At 43.5% G+C, this 24,104-nt stretch overlaps 1 protein-coding gene across 4 annotated transcripts in view; it reads right to left on the reverse strand.

Annotated features, from left to right (window-relative positions):
* Window positions 1-23,480, reverse strand: part of ALDH18A1 (aldehyde dehydrogenase 18 family member A1) — a 387,760-nt gene extending 364,280 nt beyond the window's left edge. For 2 of the 4 annotated variants that reach the window (XM_078643525.1, XM_078643523.1), the window contains exon 1: window positions 23,351-23,480. The gene's annotated coding sequence lies outside the window, so the exon portion shown is untranslated. Of the gene's footprint in view, window positions 1-19,708; window positions 19,766-23,350 lie in introns of all 4 variants that reach the window. The other 2 variants (XM_078643524.1, XM_078643526.1) reach the window with 2 other exon arrangements.
* Window positions 23,481-24,104: the final 624 nt, after the last annotated feature.

Below are 24,104 nucleotides of genomic sequence, written 5' to 3' on the forward strand. Positions count from 1 at the left end.
CTCCCTCTGTATAGCCTAAAAGTCTCCTACTGCAAAATTGCCATTCTTGCCATGTCTAGTTTCCAGTAATCGCTATTATCAATGTACGGCCATTTAAATCATCACACCTTTTGTGCAGGCTGTGCTGGACCTTCCCACACACAATACATTTGTCTCCCTTTGCATTGTCCCACTTCCCTCACCACAAAACCATCTCCTGGATAAAAGCCAATTTGCTTGAATTTAATCTAATCCAATATGCTTCAAGATTTTACAGCACTTACAGTAATCGGCAAGTCAGTTAATGTTTCACCCAACTACTCTTAAACCCCCCAACTACTTTTAAGAGTGCACCTGCCATACAGATAAACTAAAGTACTTTGAATTGCTCCAAACTGAGATGTATACAAGCAGCTTGCCAAACTATACATCCAAACCAAGTTCCATTTTTTATTCCCCCTAACCACTCTTTAACCTTGGCAATTGCCTCATGCTAAAACCCTCCTTTCTACTGCACACCTCCCCCTCACCCCCGGAAAAGTCACTTTCCATTCTCACGAACACACGCTAGTGATTTGTCAGTGCAACCCTGCTTTACTTCTTACCACTCAAATTATGCTCCATTTATCTCGTATAATCAATCCTTCTCACGCCTCTATCTCAACCCCTCCCCAAAAAAAAAGCTGGGTAGCCACTAAGAAAATACTTTCCTTGAGTCACCTGCCCACATAACCTGTGACCTGCTCATTCATATATTATCTAATTACTGTTGGTATAACCAATATCTGTACTTTATATCCATCAAGGTTTATAACCTAAGATAATCCACATGAATATCACTTATGTCCCTTGTGTAGGTGTGAGATAACCGTATTAATGTCTCTCCACCCCCTGACCCAAGACAAAGAACATTTGGCTGACGATTAATAACGGGAGGAACATAAGTGACAGGTAAAAATAGATCCTAATTAGTTTAAAACTAGCCAATGATCAACAAGAGGATATCACAATTCACATCGTTCTTATAATAATCATTTCAGATCAGGCTCAAGACTGGGTTAAGAATACGAGCACAATTTCTTATAACGAGATGCACAAAGTCGTAAACCATACAAGAAACATGATCTAAGGTAAACTACTGCCCCTCTTCATGTAACATCAAATGGGAGGAAAGGGTGGGGCAATACCAAAGTGGGGTTCCCCTTTCTGCCATTGTTCCCCCTTTCGCCGCCTATAATTTATAATTTTTAAGGACGGCGTCAGACATGTGGAATGATAAAGGAAATCATAGAACAGAAGCCCACATATTGGTAGGACTTGAAGGCGTGACCAAAATCGAATATCTCAATAGAATTTGTGTACAAATCATGTAATGCTGTCATACTAAGAAGGTGGGGCAGAGAATTGTTTGAAAACTGCTTTATAATGTAAAACTTAGAATATAAAAGGTATACGCCCTCAACAACAGCAAAGTAAAATTAAGAACATGATAAAGAAAGTGTATTTGATGAAAATAACATGTAATTCCATGCCATATATTCACTCAAATATATTTGCTCACAGGATTTCCGTACAAAGGCAACCATTCAGTGCCATTGTAGGAGAGTACTAAACAATATTTAGAAGTCTTGAAAAAGATGGCACATATCTAACAAGACCATCGAAACGCGTCGACGCATACTTGTGCACAATTAAATAACCGAACTCGCCCCAAGAACAACGAGAGCAAGTCGAGTTTGGGTTTGAGTTCAATACGGAAATTAATGTGCAATATCAAATGACAAATTGTGAATGTCTGTATTTGTTTTTTCTCTCCCCAATCCTTTTCGTAAAAAATTTTTTTAATTAGAGCAATTCTTCCATTGAAAAATTGTTTGATTAATGCTACTTACATATGTTTTATGCATGATTTTTAATATTTTCAATACAATTGTGGTGATGTTTTTATGAGTTGTGTAGAGTTTTTTAAACTCTTTTTTTATGAAATGTTTGTTTATGTGGCCCTGAACTGATAATTGTTTTAATAAAATATTACATAATTTTATATAAAGAAAGCTGTTACGTTTATGATTGTATTTTTACTTGCTTGCGTCCAAGATCAGTATTTGGGCTTCAGTTCTCATTTAATTCAGCCAAGGGAAAACGTGATTAGACTGCACTAAAAGAGTGCATAAACTAAAACGTATAGCTACAGAATAATGTGTCAATATGGACTTGGGTATGACAGATGGGTGCCTACCCACAAATCCTCTGCTGGGACTCTAGCAGTACCCTATGCTTGTCTCTATAATGGCCTGTTTGTGCTTTACACCACATAAGGGCCCATGACATGCCAGTGTATTGTCTGCAATCCACAGGGTGCACATGATTAAAATCAAAATATCCGATAGGAAAAAACCCAGATGAGAGAAATTCATTGTTGTGCGTTTCTGGATTAGGCCTGTAAACATCAAAATAAGCATGGTTCATAAGGTATTTGATAATTTCAGAAACGGGGATCAGTGAGGAAAATTGGGGACGCCCTTATTGAGAAAGTAGTATGCCTATTTCTCAATTGGAGACTTCCAGGCCGATTAGCGGTCTCCAAAGATCCAAGGGCAAATGGTGGCAATTACACTGCAGCCCTTATAGCCCATATTCTGATAGAGGCACCCCAAGAAGCATATAAGCACTGTGGTAGGTGATGGCCACACTAATGGCACATAGCTCCTAATTCACCTCTGCCCAGGTACGCTCCAAAACAGTTAGAAGATTGGCTAGAGAATGTTATTCAACCAATAGAACACACACAAACAGCTAAATAACATGTATATAAAATCATGATCCAATAATCAGACAGGAAGATGCCACTGCGTTCGACCCTGGCATTAAGTATAGGCAACTGTAACTCTAATTTTAAGGCACCAACGCGGATAACATTCCACACAAAAAACACTTCAGCGTCAGCAAAACGGCAAACAGAAACCTACAAATATGGAAACAGGCGGAAAAACAACAGCAGCAGAAATATTAATATTGGCAGATCTTAGAAAATTAACTCGACAGACAAGTAACAGATCACACAATTAGTAAAGTGTGACAGAAAACGCAAGCCACTGAGAGAGATTCAGAGATTACTGCAAGGGCCTCGGCAAGTGAACATTTATGGAGGGCAAAGGCCACTTTAAAGTCCCTCCATAACAACCGTGTAAATACTGCTAGATATTTTATCTATCTACCGAAGGCCATTCTCTGCACACAGCTTAGAAAGGGGGAGGGAGGTAGATGATCCTACAAGACTCTGCGACATCTTGATATAAATCTTTAGAGTGATATCTGCCTCATTACATGTGAAATTAAACATTTAGTCAATAGTAAAAAAACATCTGAAGAAGTGCAATTGGATGTGCTGTAAAGAAGTCTTACAGGCTATGATTGCCGACATAAGTCAATACGTGAGGGATTCAGTGAGAAATGAGACATGGTGAACAAGCAAACTTTGGAAATAGTTCAGAGCTTGTAGCACAAGATGCAGCCCTCTTCATGCCCGTGTTTCGAAGGTCTTGATGGATCTCAACTCTTTCTGACACTGAAGCAGCATAATTTTAGCTTCACTTTTTGTTTGATTAGGCCAAACATGTATATTTACACGTGGCTCTGTGTAATGTGACATTAACGTTATGCAGTGCACATGAACAGATACAGAAGGTGCATTACTGTGTCATCCACATTTTTAAGAGAGTGCATATTAACTTTTTCTTGCAGTACCATCGAATTGCAGTTCTCATATATATCTGCATTTGTGTGGTTTGAATAATACCCTGCATTTATTTTATAACCGAAAATGTATCCATTTAGATAGTACTCTACATCTATATAATAACCGTATATGTATCTGCAATCATGGATGTAAACACGTATTGAGATGCTTGCCACACTAACTAGACCAAAGGCCTTAGTTAAGCATTTGGATTTCGTAAGGTTTAACCTTCAACAAACATTTGCTTTGAATGCAATGTTCTTCTCTCCTCTAAAGGTGTAGTTGTGTGATCCTACGAATAAAAAAAGGAATACTGTGTGAGAGAGATAGTGAGGTTCGAAAGTATCTTTCGTCAAGAAGGCTACTGTTTTTACAGAACGGGCTCCTGATAGAGTTAATGAGGTTCAGAACTTTTTGCAACAGCTCGATTTGTGTGGCTCATGCTATACAATAGACTTTCTCTTCAGAGAACTTCTACAGAGGTTCCACTATGCTGACACCCATCATCTTTAATGGATTTACTTAGAGTTTCCCCCCCTTCAGCAACATTTAGAGCAGGTTTATGTCAGGAGATCTAGATTATCCTGATGCAAGTCGAATGAAAATCGTATATGGATCATCAGATCCTCTTTTTAATACTGTGAATTGCAATCACCAAATTTCTTGTATGTTTTATGTTGCTGAAGCTAAACTTTATTTGTTGTTTTGGCCTGCCAGTAGTAATTCTGAATTGTTACAATATATTCCTGAGACTTGTGTATGTCAGTATGGCTTTGATTTTGTAATAAATCCATGCCTAAAATCCCACCTATCAACTCGGAGCTTTACTGTGTGGCGAGATGTGTTACACTGTAACTGTTAAATTGTAATTGATCCCACCTACTTTTATTCCTCAGGCACCTCCGCGTTTCATTGCAGGGAGCAAGGGAAAAGGAGTCTAAATCTGGTGCATTAGAAACACCAAAAGCACTGCATTCTAGGAGAAAATATTAAAAAACATTCAATGTGCATCCAAATGGAGAATGCTGAACTAAGCCAGCAAAATGAAATAGCGTAGCTATCTGCCAAATCCTGTTTGATATAAACATGTACTAGTTTACCCAATATGCCAGACTTTTAGAGATATTTATGTGCAAAAGGCATGGTTAAACATATCCAGGAATCAAATATTGGAACTAGCAAGTATTCTATATAAAAGGCGAACCCTATTCTGACATGGGGTGAGGAGAGGGGGTGAGACAGATACAGGTAACGACAGGCAGTGTTGCCCACTCCATCTGAACACAAGGAGAAGGTATCTACAACTGACTGTCGATCCAACAAATATGAAGGAAAATTGTGGTTTTGGTACTCCATTAATCGAAACACATGCAATATAACCTTTTCTGACAGACGACGATGGGCATTCTCTGCGTACCACTGAGGAAATCGCAGCCCATTTCTGCTCCTATTATCAGTCACTGTACTCATCCCAAATACCGACAGACAGCGTTGACCTCAAGGAATACCTGTCCTATATTAAGATGCCATGGCTAGTGACAGCATCGAGAGCACCTGATGGCACCCTTGACGTCCGATGAGATAAGGGACGCGCTACGCACGATGGCTGCCGGGAAGGCTCCGGGAGCGGATGAGCTCTCATGGCATTTAATAAAGAATTCCAAGATTTGCTGATCCCCTACTTAAAAATGCTCTATGAAGAGATGGCAGAGTCCGGAATTCTGCCGCCTACGTTACGTGAATCTGTAATTGTCACATTACTAAAGGCGGGTAAATCACCTGGCAGCTGCTCCTCATACAGGCCCTTATATTTGATAAATGTTGATGCCAAGATTTACGCGAAAATCTTGGCCAACAGACTGGCCCCCTTGTTACCTGGTATCATCCGCCCCAAAAAGGCTGGCTTTGTCCCCAGTCGAAAATGGTCACAAAACTTGAGACCCTTGTTCGGAGTTGTGCAGAGACTGAACCCAGAAGTTAAGGCTGCGGCGGTCTTTCTGGACGCCGAGAAAGCTTTTGACGCGGTGGAGTGGTGTTTTATGGTTGCTGTACTGCGCAAGATCGGTGTCGGAGACATATTTCTTTGCTTAGTATCTGTGTTGTACATGCTGCCCACTGCCAGATTGAGAATCGGGGACGCGGTTTCCCAGTCATTTGCCATCACGTGGGGCACCAGACAAGGGTGCCCGCAGTCCCCCCTGTTACACGCGATAGTTGCTGAACCATTGGCCTGTGCTATCCGGGAATATCATGCACATAGAGGGCTGAGGTTCCTGGAGTACAAACTAAATATCTCCGCTTATGCGGACAATACTTTGCTTTACATTCACAACCCAGAGGTCAATCTGTCCCCAAGACTGCGTGAGGTGGTCCAGTTTGGCAGATATTCAGGGCTACGAATGAAATTGGGACAAATCCATGATATTTCCTCTCACCCCGCCACTGCAGAACCGGCTATGGAGTTCCCGCTGCGCTGGACCACCGAGGCAGTGCGGTATCTGGGTATACAATTCCACACCGATCCAGCACTGGTGATCCGGGAGAATTACGGAAGGGCTACACAAAAACTCACGGAAGATGAGCCTAATCCATTTATCCACAAGTTATAGCTAATGGGGAGAATTTCTATAATGAAAATGGTGGTTCTTCGGCGCTTTCTCTTTTTGTTCCAAAATATACCTACTATTTTGCCACGTACTCTATTTAAACAGTTGCATAGACAATTGATTCGACTGGCCTGGGCAGGGAAGCAACCTCGAATACGGTGGGATTCCCTCACTTTACCTTACTAGCTAGGCGGGCTGGGTGCCCCAGATTTAGAGAAATATTACAGAGCAGCAAATAGCACGTTTGCCCATTACTGGATACATGGCCCACAGGACACACCCTTTTTAGGTCTCGCCTAGTGAACGCAGCGCATGCGCTGCTTCGCCTTGGCGAGACTATTGTTGTGGGTTTGGTGCGCGAAGGGAGACAAACCATGTGCGCGCACGGACAGGCGATGTGCACGTGCATGGCGTCTCCTCTCTGGCTTCTCCTCTGAAGACAGGAGATGGCACGCGTACGGACAGGAGATGTGCACTCCGTACACGTGCACATCTCCTGTCCCTGTGTGAACACTGTACGCTGTGGAGCCAGAGACCAATAACGAGTTTCCGCACACATACAAAACTAACAAGCGCTGAGTAAAAAGCTCAGCTGGACCTGCACGCTCCCAGAGACAAACTTTAGCTTTACCCTCGTCAGTCGTCACCTCTGTGAATTATATGGCCATAGTGGTACGTCAGGTTTCGGAGCATAACACTGTTTCTTTTGGCTCTAAATATGAAAATTCTTGTAAGATTTCTTGAAATAAAAAGTCTGATTTTAAATACCCTATTTTCTCCCCAGCTTTGTGTGCCCTCGTCTGCTTCTGGTGCTTTCCCACACCTCTTTTGATGATAAATGAAGCCAATGTAAGCTCATTCTTGAACCGGAATCGCCCTTTAATATTCTCGCAGGTCCTGTGCCCTTGATTAAAGGCAAATAATATCCCTTCGGATCCAGCGTTCTTGGCTAAAAGCAGAAGCCTGGCACACATTGCTGCACAAGCAGGCTGGACCTTTCCTGTACTCTCCAGAGATGCCGCTTCAGTCGGGTCTATGGTTTCCACTGGGGCAGGTTGCGGGCACTAGGCGGGCACTGCAGACTGTGGGTTTTGTCAAAATGGGTAATTTTTTCAAGGATGGTACACTGGCTAGCTGGGAGGCTCTGCTACTCCCGGAAAGACAACCGGCAGGCACAGCGTTATTTCATTTTTTCAGGGCTAGTCACACCTGTCACGCCCTCCTGGGCGAGGATTTGTTGGAACACAAGCCATGGGGTCACTCACCACCCTCAAAGTTGATGAACCCCCTTAAATTGATCACTAAATTCCACACCAGCATGCAGGAAACCCGTTGGTCCGAGGTCCTGAGGGTCCGACCGGACAGCAAGTGATTTGGGTGATCCATTAAGCGATAAAGAGTGGCACTACTGCTGCTCCAGCACCCGGTCAGTCTCTCTTAATGGGAGACATAGAATCATCAATTTTAAATATTTACATAGAGCTTACTGTACTCCTGAGCGTCAGTTCCACTGCGGGTTAGCAGAGAACTCCAATTGTCACAGATGCATGGCAGAGGGGGCGGGATTCTGGCATCTCGCTTGGAAATGTTCTGGTATTCAATTATTCTGGAGCAGAGTGTTTCAGGAGCTAGGGACCATCATTAGCGCAGATCTGGAGCAGGACCCAAATATGGAAATACTGGGGGTGGGACCGAATCATTGACAAGACAATGCGGCCTTTACGGCCATCTCCTGGCAAAGCGGCGGTGGCAATTAGATGGGCAGGGGGCCCGCTACCATCGATAAAGGAATGGCACGCTCATATGTTATACTGTACCACATGCTGATGTATATAATCAGCTGCTCCCTTCCCAAAGCCGACCAAAGAGCTGCTGGGTTCCGTACCAAACATATCTCCTAAATAAATCTGCTAGTGTAAATCCAGACTCTCAGAATATCACCAATGAGGCTGCACCCCAGGAGACAGGTGTTTAGGAGAGCATGGAGCTTAGAGTTCATGGAACGATCAATGTGGCTGAGCTGCTGTGTAAGAGCTTGATGTTTTAATAAAACCATGGGCAGCAGAACTATAGGGGAAATAAAATGCGAGTATGTGATTTGCTCCAAGACAAATAATTGTATGTGGTATATCAGATGCCCGACTCTTGTTTCCGATTGTCAAAATCTATGTGTACTGACATGCCTAGATGTACTGTAACCGTGCACTAAATTGTATGTGTAACTGTGCACTAAATTGTATGTGTAATGCAAGTTAATAAAATCAATTTAAAAAAAAATTCAATGAAAAAAACCTTTTCTTCCCTTGTAGTACTAGATCTTGTACTGAAGGGGACAAATCAAACCGTGTGTGACATTTAAAGTTAATACAGCAAACACACTGAGGTGTGATTTCCTGTATATCAAGTAACCTATTTAATTAATTCCCTCCTAATTTCTTAAGTTATGCCAGGGATATACTAGGAGACATGGTGGATTTTACCTCAGAAGCTCTTGTGTTTAAAACAAAAATGTCTGAGACCAATGGACCAGTAATACAAGCATATTTCATGGATATGGGGATGGAATTCGATTTGAAAATGTTCAGTTCTAATCTTTAAAGCAAAGACCATATCAAAGAAAAAAGTTTGACAACATTATAGCAAGGCACCATACTTAATTGGTGGACTATTCTGACAAGGGAGATGTGTCAAAGAGCTTGATAAACGTGGAAAGCAACTTTTAGCATTGTTTTAAAGTATATTCCTATTAGTGGGTAAAGGTGTTGATGTTGTCTATGGCCTAGATTATCTGAAGGTATGTCTCTGCTAGTTTCAAATAATGTGGCCCTACATAGTGGACAACATGTGCATGCACACTTTGAGTTTGAAGGGAGCCACAAACCCTCACGCAGAAGCAAACCGCGCGGCTGAGAGAGGCGTTAGTCAGATCCGGAGACCAGGAGCCTTGCTACCAAGTCCTGCATGGAGGTACGTGCGGTGGGGCACCCGCAACGCCATAGAGTCAAATTGGGCGACCTGCCAAGAATTGAAACTAGGGACGGCACCTGAATCATCCCGTTCGGCTGCTTTGTGCCCGCTCCTGCATGTCGAGTACAATCCTTGACCCCGCTGTAATTTGCGCACTTGCCTAATACACCGCTTCGAGGCACTGTACGGTGCTGGTGCCGTGTGTGCGCTCATATCACCCTGCGGGGGGAGGGGGTCAAATTGCCAGGTGCCCTACTTCCAGGATTGAGGTGAGCGCCCCACTCCCATCCCCTCCTCGTACCCCAGCGCGAAGCTGGATGGCGGCTCCTTCCACGCTGCCTACAGTCTTGGAGATGCGTCCCAATGCGCTTACAGGGACAGCTCTACTCCTGAGCGCCTGGGAATGTCTTTTTATCCATTTATTTTTTTTAAAATAACTAATGAGAGACTGGCACACTCCCCTCCCCCCCGCAAAGTACTGCTGCACGCTCATGGTTTGAAAAGGATCCCAGGATGCCGGAACCTATCATGGCCGCCAGTGATGACTCTGTTTTTCCCCCTCCTGATCTTCTTCCTGACATAACCCCTACCAAAACTATGCCTGACCTCAAGATGACGCCCGTAATTCTCTGGGCCATGGCTCCCCCACCCCACGAACTAAGCTGACTACCCCGAGTCCCGAGTGCACTTTAGCTCTATCTTGCCTGCGGAGTCAGAGCACCATGTCCAACGCCAGGTGGAGCTGCTCTGTTCAGCTAAAGAGGAGATTGGCCTTGGTTCCCCCCTGACCTTCACATACCCAGCCGGACCTTGGGCATAGTTCCTCTCCGTCTCCCTGTCTCACACACCCCCACTTCCTCTTTGTTTTTCTGCAATTTTCCTTTTATCCTCTCTGTCTATCCCTCTGCCCGATGACCGTTGGAGCTACTTGGCGAGCTTTAGGGGAGACTGGCAGTCGATTACCTCCTCGTGCCGTCGCCTACCCACTCGGTTTCTGGGCTGTCTCCCCTCCCCCCCCCCCTCTCTCATTCCTGCGTCCCCTGGTCTTGTCCCCTTTCACTCCTACTCTTTCCAACTTCTGTCCTTTGCCCTCACCTGCCCTTGCCCTTTGTCCCCACCCTGTTTGTTTTTTTGGGAACTTCTTCCCTCACCACTTGAGACTGAACTATTTTGTCTGATGCCCGATGGAGCTACCTGGTTTAGCTAGAGGGAAGATGGGCCGTGGATTCCCTCCTTGGTTGTCACCTACCCAGTCGGTCTTTAGACAGACTTCCTTTCGTCTCTCCTTGTTGTCTCTTCCCTTATCCTCCCTTTCTCACCTCCCCTGCCCCCTCCACTACTTTTCTCTCTCCTTTCTCTCCTCTCCTAATGTATTGCCTATTTTTTGATGTAATGTGTAATTGCTGATCTTTTTCTGTTACATTGTTGATTCTCGTGTAAAGCGCTCTGATACCTTCGGGTCTAGCCAGCGCTATATAAAACTCTTTAAATACAACTAAATAAATACGGAACAGCCTCTATGATGAAGCATTTTTATTTATTTTAGAGGGTTTATATACCACTGGCTGGACCCTGAGGTATAAGAGCGCTTTACATGATAGAGCTAGTTACGTTAAGAGACAAAATAGCAACATCAAGCAATAAGAAAAACATTGGAGTGGTTAACATGACTGAGATACATACAGTTAAAACAAAATTACAACTCCATGGAGTAACAGCAGATAAAACAGAGAGGTTATACATATCATATAAACAGATAGTCATAGAAAAGAGTTAAATACCTATAAGATATGGGAAATCGAGTTTAAGGCGCAGGTAGAGACCCCCAATATTTTTGAGGAGGTGAATTTGGAGGTCTTTTTTAAAGCTGGTGTAGGAGGGGTTGCATCGTAGGTCTTTCGGGAGGGCATTCCAGATGTAAGGAGCATTTCTGGAGAAGGAGCGGAATTGAGTGGATTTCTTTTTTAGCAGGGGTGGGACAAGGAGTAGAGCGTTAGTGCTTCTTAGAGGTTGTGTGCTGCCTGCTTTGCAGAGTTTATTGGCGAGGTAAGGTAGTGTATTACGATGGAGGACTTTGTGTGTGATGCATGTGTTTTTGTAGGCGGATCTGCTTTCGATGGGGAGTCAATTAAGAGTTTTGAGGGCTGGGGAAATGTGGTCGAACTGTTTACAGTCGGTGATGAGCCTGGCTGCAAGGACGAGTACAGATTTAAGTGGAGCTAGGTGGACCTTGGGGATTCCGGTTTGGGTGGCATTTCCGTAATCCGTTTGTGAGAGGACTTGGGATTGAACTATTAATTTAAAATATTCAGTTGGGAGAAAGGGTTTGATTTTCTTGAGATGACAGAGAGTGAAGACTTGGGATTGAACTATTAATTTAAAATATTCAGTTGGGAGAAAGGGTTTGATTTTCTTGAGATGACAGAGAGTGAAGAGGGCTCCTTTAGCTGAATTTTTGATGTGGACATGGAGGTTACGATGGAGATACCAAGAGATTTTACTGAGTTGGACAAGGAGAGAGAGAGCAGTTGAGAGCATGGAGGTCAGAGATCCAGGTTTGGATGAGGAGAGGGTTGTTTTTGGGAGAGAAGAGGATGATTTCAGTTTTTTGGGGGTTGAGTTTGAAATGAATAAAATGGAACCAGGATTGGGTTTTAGTGAGAGTGTTATTAAGGTGTATGATGTCACCGTGGGTTTTGATCTTATAATAGAGTTGGGTGTCATTGGCATAAATGTGGTAATTAATACCGGCTTGTTTTAGAATGAGGGTGAGGGATTCCATAAAGAGGTTAAAGAGAGGGTGAGAGAATAGATCCCTGGGGGACTCCTAGGTTGACCGGAGTGGTTTAGATAGACAGTCTTGAATTTTGATTTGCTGGGTTCGGTGTTGAAGATAGGAGACAAACCATTTGTGGTAGTACCATTGAGGCCGAATCGGTCTTTGAGGACCTTAAGTAGGGCAGAGTGGTTAACAGTGTCAAAAGCCGCAGAGAGATCAAGGAGGATAAGAAGACATGTCTCACCATTATTAAGGGAGTGGTGGATGTCATCAACAATGTTGAGTATGGCAGTTTCAGTGCTGCAGCCTGATTGTAAGGGATCCAGAAGATGGAATTTTTCGATGTGTTTGTCTAAGTGGAGCAAGACACATTTTTCGAGGGCTTTGGAGAAGAAGGGGGAGGTTAGTGATGGGGTGGAGAAGTCATTAGGATCAGCATTAGCCTTGTTGATAATGGGGGGGATTTGAACCAGTTGAAGGGAGCTGGGGACAATTCCAGTAGCAAGGGAGGTGTTGATGATTGTGGTCCAGGATGGAACAATGATGTGTTTTGGGTCTTGGACAAGGTTAGAAGGGAGGGGATCTTTGGTATGGGAGGACGGTTTTAGTTTAGAAATGATGCTGTGGACTTCGTGCTCAGTGACAAGGAGGAAATTGTGCCAGGAGGCACTGTTTTTTGGTTGTGAGTTTGGGAGGTTGGAAATGAGAGGAGTAGGGGTGGAAAGGTGTGGAGGGTAGGTTAGGAAGGGGATAGGAGAAGGGATATGTGAAGAGGGGTTAAGGTGAGGTGGGGAAGAGGGTGAGTCTGAGGGGGGACCAAGGGGTGTCAGGAGTGTGAATTGGAGGTAATGTCAGGAGAGAGTAAGGGGTAGGTTGTGATCAGAATTGAGAGGAAGGATTGATCTATTTTGGCGATTTTTTCAGAGAAGAAGTGGGCAATTTCTTCACATCTAGCAGTTGAGGTCTTTGGGTTGGGCGGAGCGAAGGAGGTTTGGTGTCGGATAATGTTGAACAGTTCTTTAGGTCTATTTTTGGCCCGATCGAGTTGTGTACGGAAGAAGAATGCTTTTTCGTTAAAAATGTGCTTTTGTATGTAGATGTAGTTCTAGCTGATCTGAGGAGTGTCAGGTTTGAGTGGGAGGGATGCTGTCTCCAGGTTCTTTCCATTAGTCTTAATGAGCGTCTTTCGTGGTTACGTTCAAGGATAAACCATGATTTGGAAGGGATGTTTCTTAGAGTTTTAAGTTTGAGAGGGGCCAAATTGGTCTAGGACATCCGTGACAGTTGTATTAAAGTGATCAGTGAGCTCATTCGCATGGTGTTGTTGTAAATGAATCTAGGACCCTAGTGTACATTTTCCCGGTTCATGCCCTTATATAGGTACGGATTATCCTATCCTTATATAGGCATAGAAATCATTACCATATTTAGACTGAGCCTATGCAGCCCAAATACGGCCTGGCTACTTCCACTATGTTCCAAGAATCAGCAGCGATTTCTTAGAGAAACCCGCCTTCAGCTGCTAGGGACATCACCTTGCCTGAATACTAATTTATCTAGGAAATCGTGGAGTTTTCAAAGAACGGAGTCTTCAATGACGTTATTAAGTCCAATCACACGTCAAACTCGGCACCTTCTTAGTACAAATATGCCTAGATTTGCCCAAGCAGACATGGTGGTTTGGAGCAGATCGGCTAACTACTTGCCCGACGCCCTGCAGCAGCAAGTGCCGAAGGAAGCCGACCCTCCAGCTGACGCACTGAGAGACTCGGTCTTTTCTCCTGCCGAGAAATCCAGCTCCAGTGTTTCTAGGCTACCCTTGCGGGTTACTGGGAAATCGAGTCCTGAGAGAGAGATACAAGACCTCCTTCATTCTAAACCAAGGTACGGAGCTGATTAGAGAATTAGAGAATTCTTGATTAGATTCTTGGCAGAAAATACTAAACTTAAACTACTCCTCACTTACGCTAGGCTTAGGTCAGGTACACCGGGGTAGGCGTATTTTAGAAGCACCCGTTGAGTACTTTTAGCCATCATTTTAACACTGTATGTATTTTATCCGTTTTAAGGCAATTTATGGCTTAGAAACCATATCATGCTTTTACAGTACTACTTTATAATACTGTTCGTATTATATACTCTGTACTTTATTACCAGTATTACAATTGTAGCAGTAAATTTCTTATGCTTGAGATAGAAGAGTGTTCAATAAATACTTTTTATTGAAAACGCCCGTCTCTCTATTTTCTAAGCACCTCTGGTGAAACGAAGCATGCACAAATGACTGAGTAAAATAGCTATCTATTGTTTCCGCGACTCTAGAGATTAATTTCTTATTCTTGGGAAACAAAGTTGTCATGTTTATGCGGTTGTCAGAAACGATTCCCTTCTTGTGAATTCGAGAAAGTTTCTAGTGACCTCTGAGCTACCTGGCACTCACAATTAAGTCTAATAGATTCGGTAGAGACCTAGTCGACCTCAGTCCTACGTCTAAACTACAGGATTTATTATTCCAATGCGCAGAGCCTATTGGGAATATAGGAACTACACTACAGTGTGAAAGAGGAGTGAGGAGCAGTTGAGCTTGGAGTTTGGACTCCAGTTCATCAGGAGGGATAAGTTTCAGAATTCTGGTCCATTTCATAGGTTTGGTTAGAGGGGAGGGGGCGGGAAAGAAATGGTGAACAGTATGAGGTGTTGGTCGGACCAGTCAGTGGGGATGGTGTTGGTGAGGAAGGCCAAGTCGTCGTTGGTAATGATGGCGTCCAGGATGGCTCCTTTGGTGTAGGTGGGGGACTGACATAGTTGTTTGAGGTCATTGATCTCGAGAAGGTTGGAGAAGAGGGTGATAGTGGGATCGTTGGTGTCATTCAAGTAAAGGCTGAAGTCACCAAGGAAGAGATTTTTTTAATTGGATATTGAGGATTGAGTTATCAAGTCCAAAAGTTAATCAATAAAGGGGTGCTGATCACCAGGAGGGTGGTAGATAGTATGTAACCGAATAGAGTGGAAACCTTGAACTTTAAGTTCAGCTTCGAGGTATTCTAAGGTGGAGTGGCCAGAGTCGTTAATAAGGGAGAGCTGAAGTTCGTTTTTGAAGATTATGGCCAGGGCGCCTCCTATTCTGTCAGGTCTGGCTTTACTGAGGATAGAGTTTCCAGGGGGGGGGAGAGTAGATCAAGCATGCTCGTTGAATGGACATTGAGCCAAGTTTCTGTGAGGAATGAGATGTCAATGGATTCACCAAGGATGGCGTGCCGTACGGCAGATCGACAGTTAATAAGCATGCAGGCGAGTGGTTTGTGGTTATTTTTTTTTGGGGGGGGGGGGGGATGGAGGTGAGTTGTGGAGGGGGTCTGGGGGAGGCGGGAATTCTGTTGGTCCCTAGAATGACAGGACAGAGATGTTGGAGTGGAGGGGAGATGTGGGGAGGTGGGTTGTTGACTAAAGTATTAGGATGGTAGGAATTGCATAGGTCAGAGAGGTCGGATAGGGAGAGGTGGTTCGAGGTGCGGCAAGGTCTAGACATATGCTTGATGAGGGGGGCAGTATTCCAATGAGGACGACGATAGTTGGCTGGGATTTTACGGTTGGGGTGAGGGAAATTTGCAAGTGATTTAAAATCTTGTTGTTATAAAAGAGAGCTTGCATTCAATGTTGTGGAGGGTCAGGGTTATGGGGAGAGGGGGATCTCTGAAGGGGAGGAAGAGGGTGAGAGGGAATGGGTGGTGTTTATTGTAGACAGGGGGCAATTGTGTGAAGGGTGTTTGGGGTCAAGGGTGGTGGAATGAGTAGAGTTAAGGCTGTTAGGCGTGGGTGGTGGCATGATGGAGGACACGAGATTAGAGAGCTCAGGGGATGTGGATAGTGATAATATGAGGACATAAAGAGTGTGAAGAAAGATTGTGTCTGGGATTAGCAGTGGTGATAAACTTGGGTGTTGTGATGGTGGGTTAGGAGAGGGTGAAGGTGGGGCGGGAGTGGAACGGTAAGATATCCAGGCTGGAGGGGTATGGATTCAGGCTGTGCCGTCCAGGCAGGTGGAAAGGGGTTGGTTGTTATAGAAGGGGTTGAGGGGGAAGGGTCATTGGAGCATGTAAGTGGTTGGGAGAGGGGGTGTGCAGTGGGGATGTCATCAAGAGGGAGGATCATTGGAGGGAGAGAATGTTTGGGTGACAGAGGTTGGGAGATGTCATTGGCTGTAGAGATGACAGGGGAGGTTGAGCGGTTGGGTATACGGAGGATTAGGGATAGTTTTGTTTAGGTGGTGAGACAAGGTGCTGAAGTGGAGCTCAAAGATGGTGAGGTTTGATTCGGCGGCATGTATGGGGATGTTCCCTGTTTGAAGATGGAGATGTTGATTTCACCTGGAAAGATTGGAGGGGTGTTTGGAATAGAAGATGTAGTTGGTTTTCATGGGAGATGAGAGGTTGAGGTAGTTATCCACAATACGTGTTTCAGGGTTACAAATGAGTAGTTTATGTTTGAAGTTTTTCTTAGCGTTTTTAGACACATTGGGGGAGTAGAGGATGGTCCAGGAGTTTGGGCCATGTTAATAGAGAGTATAGTCTTGAGGAATGTGTGCATGATTGAAGGGTGGCATGGTGGGAAGGGGCTAAGAAGTGGAGAGTTAGAGGAGGTTGTGAGGGCACTTAGGGGTGCGGTAGAGAGAATGACTCGTGTCGGGGGGGGGGGGGGAGATACTGGATGCCAAGACGGAGATCCACAGCTTGTGCGCTTCTACCAAGTGTTCCTCCTCGGCTGTAATTTTGAACACCAACTTGAGAATAAGAGAGTACAAGTAGTAATATGGTCTCCACAGGAGTGTAAGATAAAATTGTCTTGACGGTCTGGGAAGGAACAATTATACTTAAAGATCGAGAGTGGAAATGACAGTAAATGTATGAAACTTATATAGCGCAGGACTTACCCTGGGGCATCTCCGCGCTTGCTTAGGGAACCCGTCCTGGTATTCCCCTGTGAGAAACCCCGGCAGGGTATCCACAAGGTGAAAGCCAGGCATCCCGCCGCGAGGGGCCGATGTGGAGATTAAGCAAGCTATTGCCCAGAGTCGCAGAGTGTGACCCCGTGAGTCGAGTAGGCACCGGAGCGAGAATTGTCGAGACCGTGGAATTTATGAGCCCTAGACCCGCCGAGGCGGGGAATCGAACCCTGGTCCACGGTCAATCTCAGATTCCGGGTCTGCCGCCTCTAACCACTGAGCCACACTTCTCCACAGTGCTGAGTTGTTGCCATAAAGTCTGGTAGGGGATATAACTAAGCGGGGTTAATGGGATGATGAATTCAACAGCAAGATCTATTGACCTACAAATAAACTGATACCCACATGGCAACAATCCGGCAACAATCCTTTTTTTTTTTTTTTAAGTGTCTTCGTTTGAAATGAGCTTTCATTTAATCTCTCCAGAAATCCCAAGGATGTATAGCAGGACGTAGGTAAGAAAACAGCAGTCAGGAGTCAGGCAATCAGGAGATTAAGTTACTCAGGGACTCAGGACGGGAGGGACGGGGAGCAGAATGAGGTCTGCGCTGTGATCATTACATACTGAAATATGTTTGACATTGACAGGATCTAAAAGTAGATCAACTAAGGCAATTTGACACACAATTACCTGGTGTTTGTCAGACTAAAACTGAAGGATGATGATAAAAGGCGATTCACACTAAATCTTGTCCGTTTGTGTGGCTGGCATGCCACTTGTCATTTTATGTGGAGGACACAACAGCATTAAAAAAATTATCTGACAGACAAACAGATTATGATAGAGTGTGCAATTCATTTAGTTCTGAGGAAGTGTGTGGTAGAAGAGGAAAGCATGAGAGCAGCACCAGCTTGATCTCAGAGCCAGATGGATTGCTGGTTGGGCCTGAAGAAGTGTTGTCTCTCAAGATGTCCTCCCAGAGTGGTAATCAATGAACACCCGTGCACAGAGATGTAATCCTCATCCTCCCCAAGTTCCGGGAGCTGCTTGTGTGTTTGGGTCACTAATAGGAAAAAACAGGCAAAGCCAATAGGTCTCGCTTTTCGGACATATTTGGTTTGCCAAATCCTTTGGCTATGCTGTGCCAAAAGGATGTGAAGGCTTGATAACATGACCGCTACTGGAAGCTTTATGATTTTGTAGGTGCACACACACACACACACACACACACACACACATGCGTGATGACGTATCCATGCATTCCAATACAGGTGCCACTTTTTTAAATATATTGATCTGAGATATATTTATATACACTCATACACACATATGACGGTGGGGGGCATAACATAAAAATAAAGGGTGGGGGGCAGCATACGAATGAGAGAGATCAACCTAGGGAAAGAGGCACACAAGGGAGACAGCAACACAGTGGAGACAGGGGAAACACAAGAAAGAGAGCTGGAAAACACATGTACTCTTGTGTAGTGTCTAACCAAAAAGAAAAAGTAGTTATCTAAAAGTAAAAGGACAATAATCAATTAATCAAGAGGATGGTAAAGAGGCTATGATCCGTTAGAGGAACAAACAGACGTGAGAACAAAAAGGACAATAAAAGCCATCAAAAAACAAGCAAGAAATGAGAGAAACAATAAAGCCAAACAATGACAGATAATAGGTGGGGTTCAAGTCCAAGTAAATTCCTGATAAGCCTACAAAAGGTCTATCACAGCCAGACAACTTGCGCTGCAAGACCATCCAAAGGACAATGAGTCGTGCAAAATAAAAAGCTGCTAACAGTGCTTAGGTCATAATGAGCCCTCTTTTGGGAGTGGGGAAAAACCATCCTACACTCACCTCCTTTTTTTCAGTAAAAAGGGGTGAACAAAAGTGGTCTAATGAAGAATAGTGCCATGCAAGAGTGTTGCTATACTGGAATTTAGAAGTGTTACTGGGTTCTGGGCTGGAATAGTAGTAGCCATCACTACTTACAATAGTGTAACACCTCCCACCTCTTAGAGCAGGATGGAAAAGATGGGTGATTTTTTAAACAATTGTTATATTTTAATGGTGTTCAAGATATTTATTCATAAGCAAGTTCGAAAAGCACTGCTGAAATACAATCAAAGATATGGCATATTTAATCAAATCAAATTACTGCCCCAACCGTTTTTTGCTTGGATATACAAGACAGCAAGGAGGGACACTTGAAAAAGCCAAGATACAGACAGGTCTGAGGAGATTCAAAGATATGAATAGCTTTTTAGAAAGAAAAGTTAACTATGGCTCATTAAGGCTACGATTCTGGAAGAAAAGAATGTGCCATTAGCTTCGAACAAGAGTGACTTACCAAGAATAAGCTAGAAAAATGCAGTGTTTACCAAATGCCGGAGATTGACTGCGCACAGAGAAAATAAATCTTTAAGTCCACATTAGTCTGTAGGAGATGTAACCTTATATAAAACTTTATAGATAAATTCATATGTAAAACAAACAAACGCATGTGATCCTACACAAAACTCTTATTTTCTTATATTGTCTTTAAAGGTGAAATGACCCTGAGCTTGGGGGAATATTTTTTGGGAAAACCCAGGTAAACAGAGCTATAAAAAAATTGCCATCACCAAGGAATGCATACTTCACATTCTACCTAAAGTGCAGAGTATACAGTTATTTTTCCCCCACATCAGCTCACCAGATGGTTCACGGATCACCACTTATTTCCTTGTACAGCAAACCCAGCAGATCAAATCTAAATGATAAAAATTGCAGGTCCTCAGAAGTCCAGATGGGAGAGTGGGATTCAGGAAATCACAATCAAACATTCATTATTAAGAAAAAAATCTTACTTTGAAAGTAAATAAATGTAATATTAAATAAACATGTTGATGCAGCAGTTGATGACAATAACTCCTAAGATGCTCAGACTGTCTCAAACATGAATATTAAAGAGGATGCACATATTAGAGCCTTTCCATTTCAATACTCCTTTTAAGCTGCGGTATGTTAAAAAAAGTTTGTTTTCCTTGAAGTAGCTCATATCCCTACCATTCCAGAGATAATAAACATCCTATTGCTATGAATTTTAGGGATAGGATAGAATCATGCAAGTATCAAAGTAGAAAATGTTTTGATATTTTCCAGTTCTACACAAATCGGTCAGTCATGCCCCTAGCAGACTAAGATACCAGTCTATAAGATAAATACAGAAAATGGACACATCAGAGGGAAGAAAATCAAAGGGCTTCTTTTGTTGCAGGGAATCAACCCCATATGGGTTCCTAATGAAAATTAGTTTTAAAGTTGTGTTTAAAAGAAACAAGCAGAAACCAAACAAATATGAATGTTGTTGTATTGGCTGAAACTGTCTCATTTTATACTGCAGAGCATTTAACAATGTACCATCTGAATACGTATACACTGTAAATATCACAGATAAGCAGGCAGGCCTGCAAAGTTTTATAAATGATTGGATATTTAATAGTCAAACGAGCAGACAAAGAAGTACATATGCGCTTTCCAACCAATAAGAAAAAGAAAGAAAAATATATGTTTCCAGTTTCATAAAATGGAAAAGAATCACGAAATGAAACAAACATTGGAAAATGCAATAGGTTTCGTCGATGTGATTACATTTTTTTTGTAAGTTTTGGCTTGGTGAGCAGCTGTGCACTAGAAGTTAAAGAAACTCCAGAAAAGTGTTATGACTTGTTTACTGAGAAAGGCAATATATTGTGCAGTAACTTGTGGTAATATAAAGGGCTCCTGTACCTTCGGTGATGCTGGCGCTATATAATTGACCCTAAAATTAAATTGTGAAAAGGAGGTTTAAATGCAAAGGCAATTAGTTACCTGTGTGCTTGTATGAAGTACCTAGTGGTAATATAAAGTGCTCCTGTAGCTTCGGTGATGTTGGCACAATATAAAAGTGCCCCAAAAATGTATTAAATAAAAAACATGTTACATAGCAGCGCTGAAACATGTTTTTTTATTTAATTAATTACAATTCCACCATTGATTATGGGACCTTGTGTGTTATGGAGAACAACTTTGTCACACACTTTGGGGTTTGGGGCATATTCAATGTTAAGGCAAACTCTCAACAGAAGTGGTGTGGGTGGCATGAGGGAAGCCCCAGGAAGAAGGAGATTTTCTTCATGTGCGTCTTACATTTCAGGGAGGGTACGAGGTGCCTCATGGAGTGGTAGACCGAGTAAGGGGGGGGGGGTGAGTATTGCCCTGCTTTTTCTTGTACTGGAGCTGGTCACTGGCAGAATAGGACGTCTCCTTCCGCTCAACAACCTTTGGCACTAGTCAGGAGTAGGTTGGGTGCATGAGAAGTCAGGAGATGGGTCGGATCAGTAATGTTGGTGCACACACAGGAGAAGACTAGGCTCCCTTTCCTATTCCAACCATGAATCACCAGAGCGAACTGAGATTTGGTTCCTTGACCCACATGCGGGAAGGGAGTCTTGCACAACCCTTTTCTCTCTCTGTAACATGCCTACAGCACCACACACCCCGAAAGAAAAGGGTCTCCATTATACAGCTTAGGGTCAGTTTTGCCTTCCTCTGCCCATAAGGAGAGCGAGACTCGACCGGACGACAAAACTGAGTATGTGGAACTGGGCAGGACGCTGTCTGCTGTGTTCAACATCTGGATAAGGGGTTAAGGTACCGACCGCTTCAGTTTTCTGTACAAACTGAATTAGCCTTATCATGCCAGGAGTAGATATAAATACATGGGAAAGCTGAATTTGTAGCTTTGACTCTATGTTGTTTGGGTGTGGGATGGATATGTTAGTGCGATAGAAATGGTCTGAGGTATGTGATACTGTGAGGATAGGAATGTGTTGTTGATGTGGCAAATTATGGCTTTGGTCATTTGTATGTGCTTAAGAGCACAAGAAAATCGGTTTAATGTGTTTAGTTTGGTTAAACTGAATTACAAATGTATTTGGACAGTTGCATTGTTGGGTAAGTGCAGTCAAGAGTCCAATGAAAATTGATTACGTGGATTATCTTGCCGGTTGGATGAACGTGAAATGATCTCTCTAAATTGGTCTGATATGTGTGTGGTATTGCTTGGTGGTGTGTGCTGTTGTGGACCTGGTAATCGCCGACTATATGGCTGAACCGAGCTGTAACTGATGTGTGTGACGAGTTCTCTTAGGCGACCCCTGCAGAAACAATGTAACCTGTGCAAACACTTAAAGCTTTAAAGGCATAGTTCACATAACAATTTAGTAAAAATAACATATATAGTAGAAGATTACTAGCCCTTTCACATGAATTAAAGCGCAAATGAGATGGGGTTTAACATTAGTGTGTTTACGAACAACCTTCAAGGAATGGTTCATGTAGTGAATTACTAGTTCCTCAGTTCCCAAGACAGCATTTGGTATTTGCGAGGTCTGTGCAGATGTAATTTAGAACGAATGTACACAGTTACTCATTACTTTAAAAGTATGATAATCAATCCCCTTAACAGAACGCTTTGAGGCTGAGGCCCCGATTTTTTTAGCTAAAACTGCGATACTATTCTTGCTCAGCACCGCAATTCGGGTATTACTTCCCAATTAAAAAAAAAAAAATCTATCAATATTGTATTCCATACATTATCAGTCAAGTAAGTGTTAGTTACAGGAAATACACCTGTTATAAAATATCCCTCGTTAGCCTTTTTATATCCGCCTTTTCCCACCCCATTTAATAATACATACATATCAACAATCCAGATTTAGACTAAAATCGACAGTCTCCAAAATAAAAAAATACTGTTATTTTTAACCTTTTCACATTTAGAACTTCCTCTACTCCATGCAAATTAGTGGGCATATTAATTCACCATGATTGCGTCACTCTAAATCGCAACCCGTTTTTTCTCAAATGCTAACATGTATGCTCACGTGGCGGATGAGAAACTACATAGTACAAACGTATAAAGCTGGGCCATGTTAGTAGAAAGCATCATCACCCATCAAGCAGGTGACGGTGTATGGGTTTGTGATTTACAAGGTCGGTAAACGCTCAAAAGAGGTTTTAAATAAATTTATGAGAAGTAGCATATGCTCGTACGTTCAAATCGATTGAAGTCCTAAATCTCTGCAAACTTCACTTTAATATATGAATGAACAGGGAGACGCAACCTGCCACGTCCCACTGAAAAGACCTGCCTTCAGTTCGCCCGCATGCCGTTGCTCAAAATGCCAGTATATCCTTCCCTTTTCCGCCCAGAATCCTGTGAAACTCCGCCACCATGGTTTACTAAAATTGCTCTCCTTTTCCAATATTGCCATTTCATCTCCATGCCAGCCCTCCCAAGCTCGGGCCTTACCTCTCTTCTCCAGGCAGACCGTCCTCCACGCTCCACTCTAATCAAACCAACTCAAACGTGCAGAGAGGTGCTATTCAGAAAGCTGGTTCAACGCGGATTGACAGCCGGAGGGCGGGCCTGGGAGGGGCTGTGAGGTGGAAACGCCCAGGGTGAACACTGTGATTGGCTACAGAGATTGGCCCTCCCCTAAGCACGAACCACCCATCACCTAAGAAACCGCTTCAGCATCTGCACCGGAAGTAACCTCTACCATGCTCCGGAACAAGCTGTAGCCGCCTGAGGGCCGGCGGTCCAGACTACGAGTGCATTTGTGTGAATTGTTCATCTGCCTATGGAGAACGGAGGAGGTCAAGAAAGAGTAACGCTGGAAGCCTAGAAAGGGAGTTCGGTGTTCTGGAAAAAAAGACAACAGTAGTTTCGCAAAGGGTCAGGATGAGACGATAAGAAACAAGGGTACAGCAGTGGCTGGTGAATATCTATCTGCAACAATTTCCGTGCCTCCACCCCTAGTTTTATGGAACGCATAAATAAGTACAGGCACTCCCGAGTGCTACAGGAAAGCGTGGGTGATTTCACGGTTAGCCCACAGGCACCAGTTTATGTGCTGCCAGAAGGTGGCTTCGTCGATGTCTGGGAATCGTTTTAGGCTTGGGGACTACCCCACCCCCCCTCCCTGTGCAGCTTTTGATCTGTCGGAGTAGGATACCTTTTCAAGCACCGGCCATCAAGAACACCAGCGAGGGAATATGAAATC

This window comes from Lissotriton helveticus, chromosome 5_1 (genome assembly GCF_964261635.1).
Source record: "Lissotriton helveticus chromosome 5_1, aLisHel1.1, whole genome shotgun sequence".
Lineage (NCBI taxonomy): Eukaryota > Metazoa > Chordata > Amphibia > Caudata > Salamandridae > Lissotriton > Lissotriton helveticus.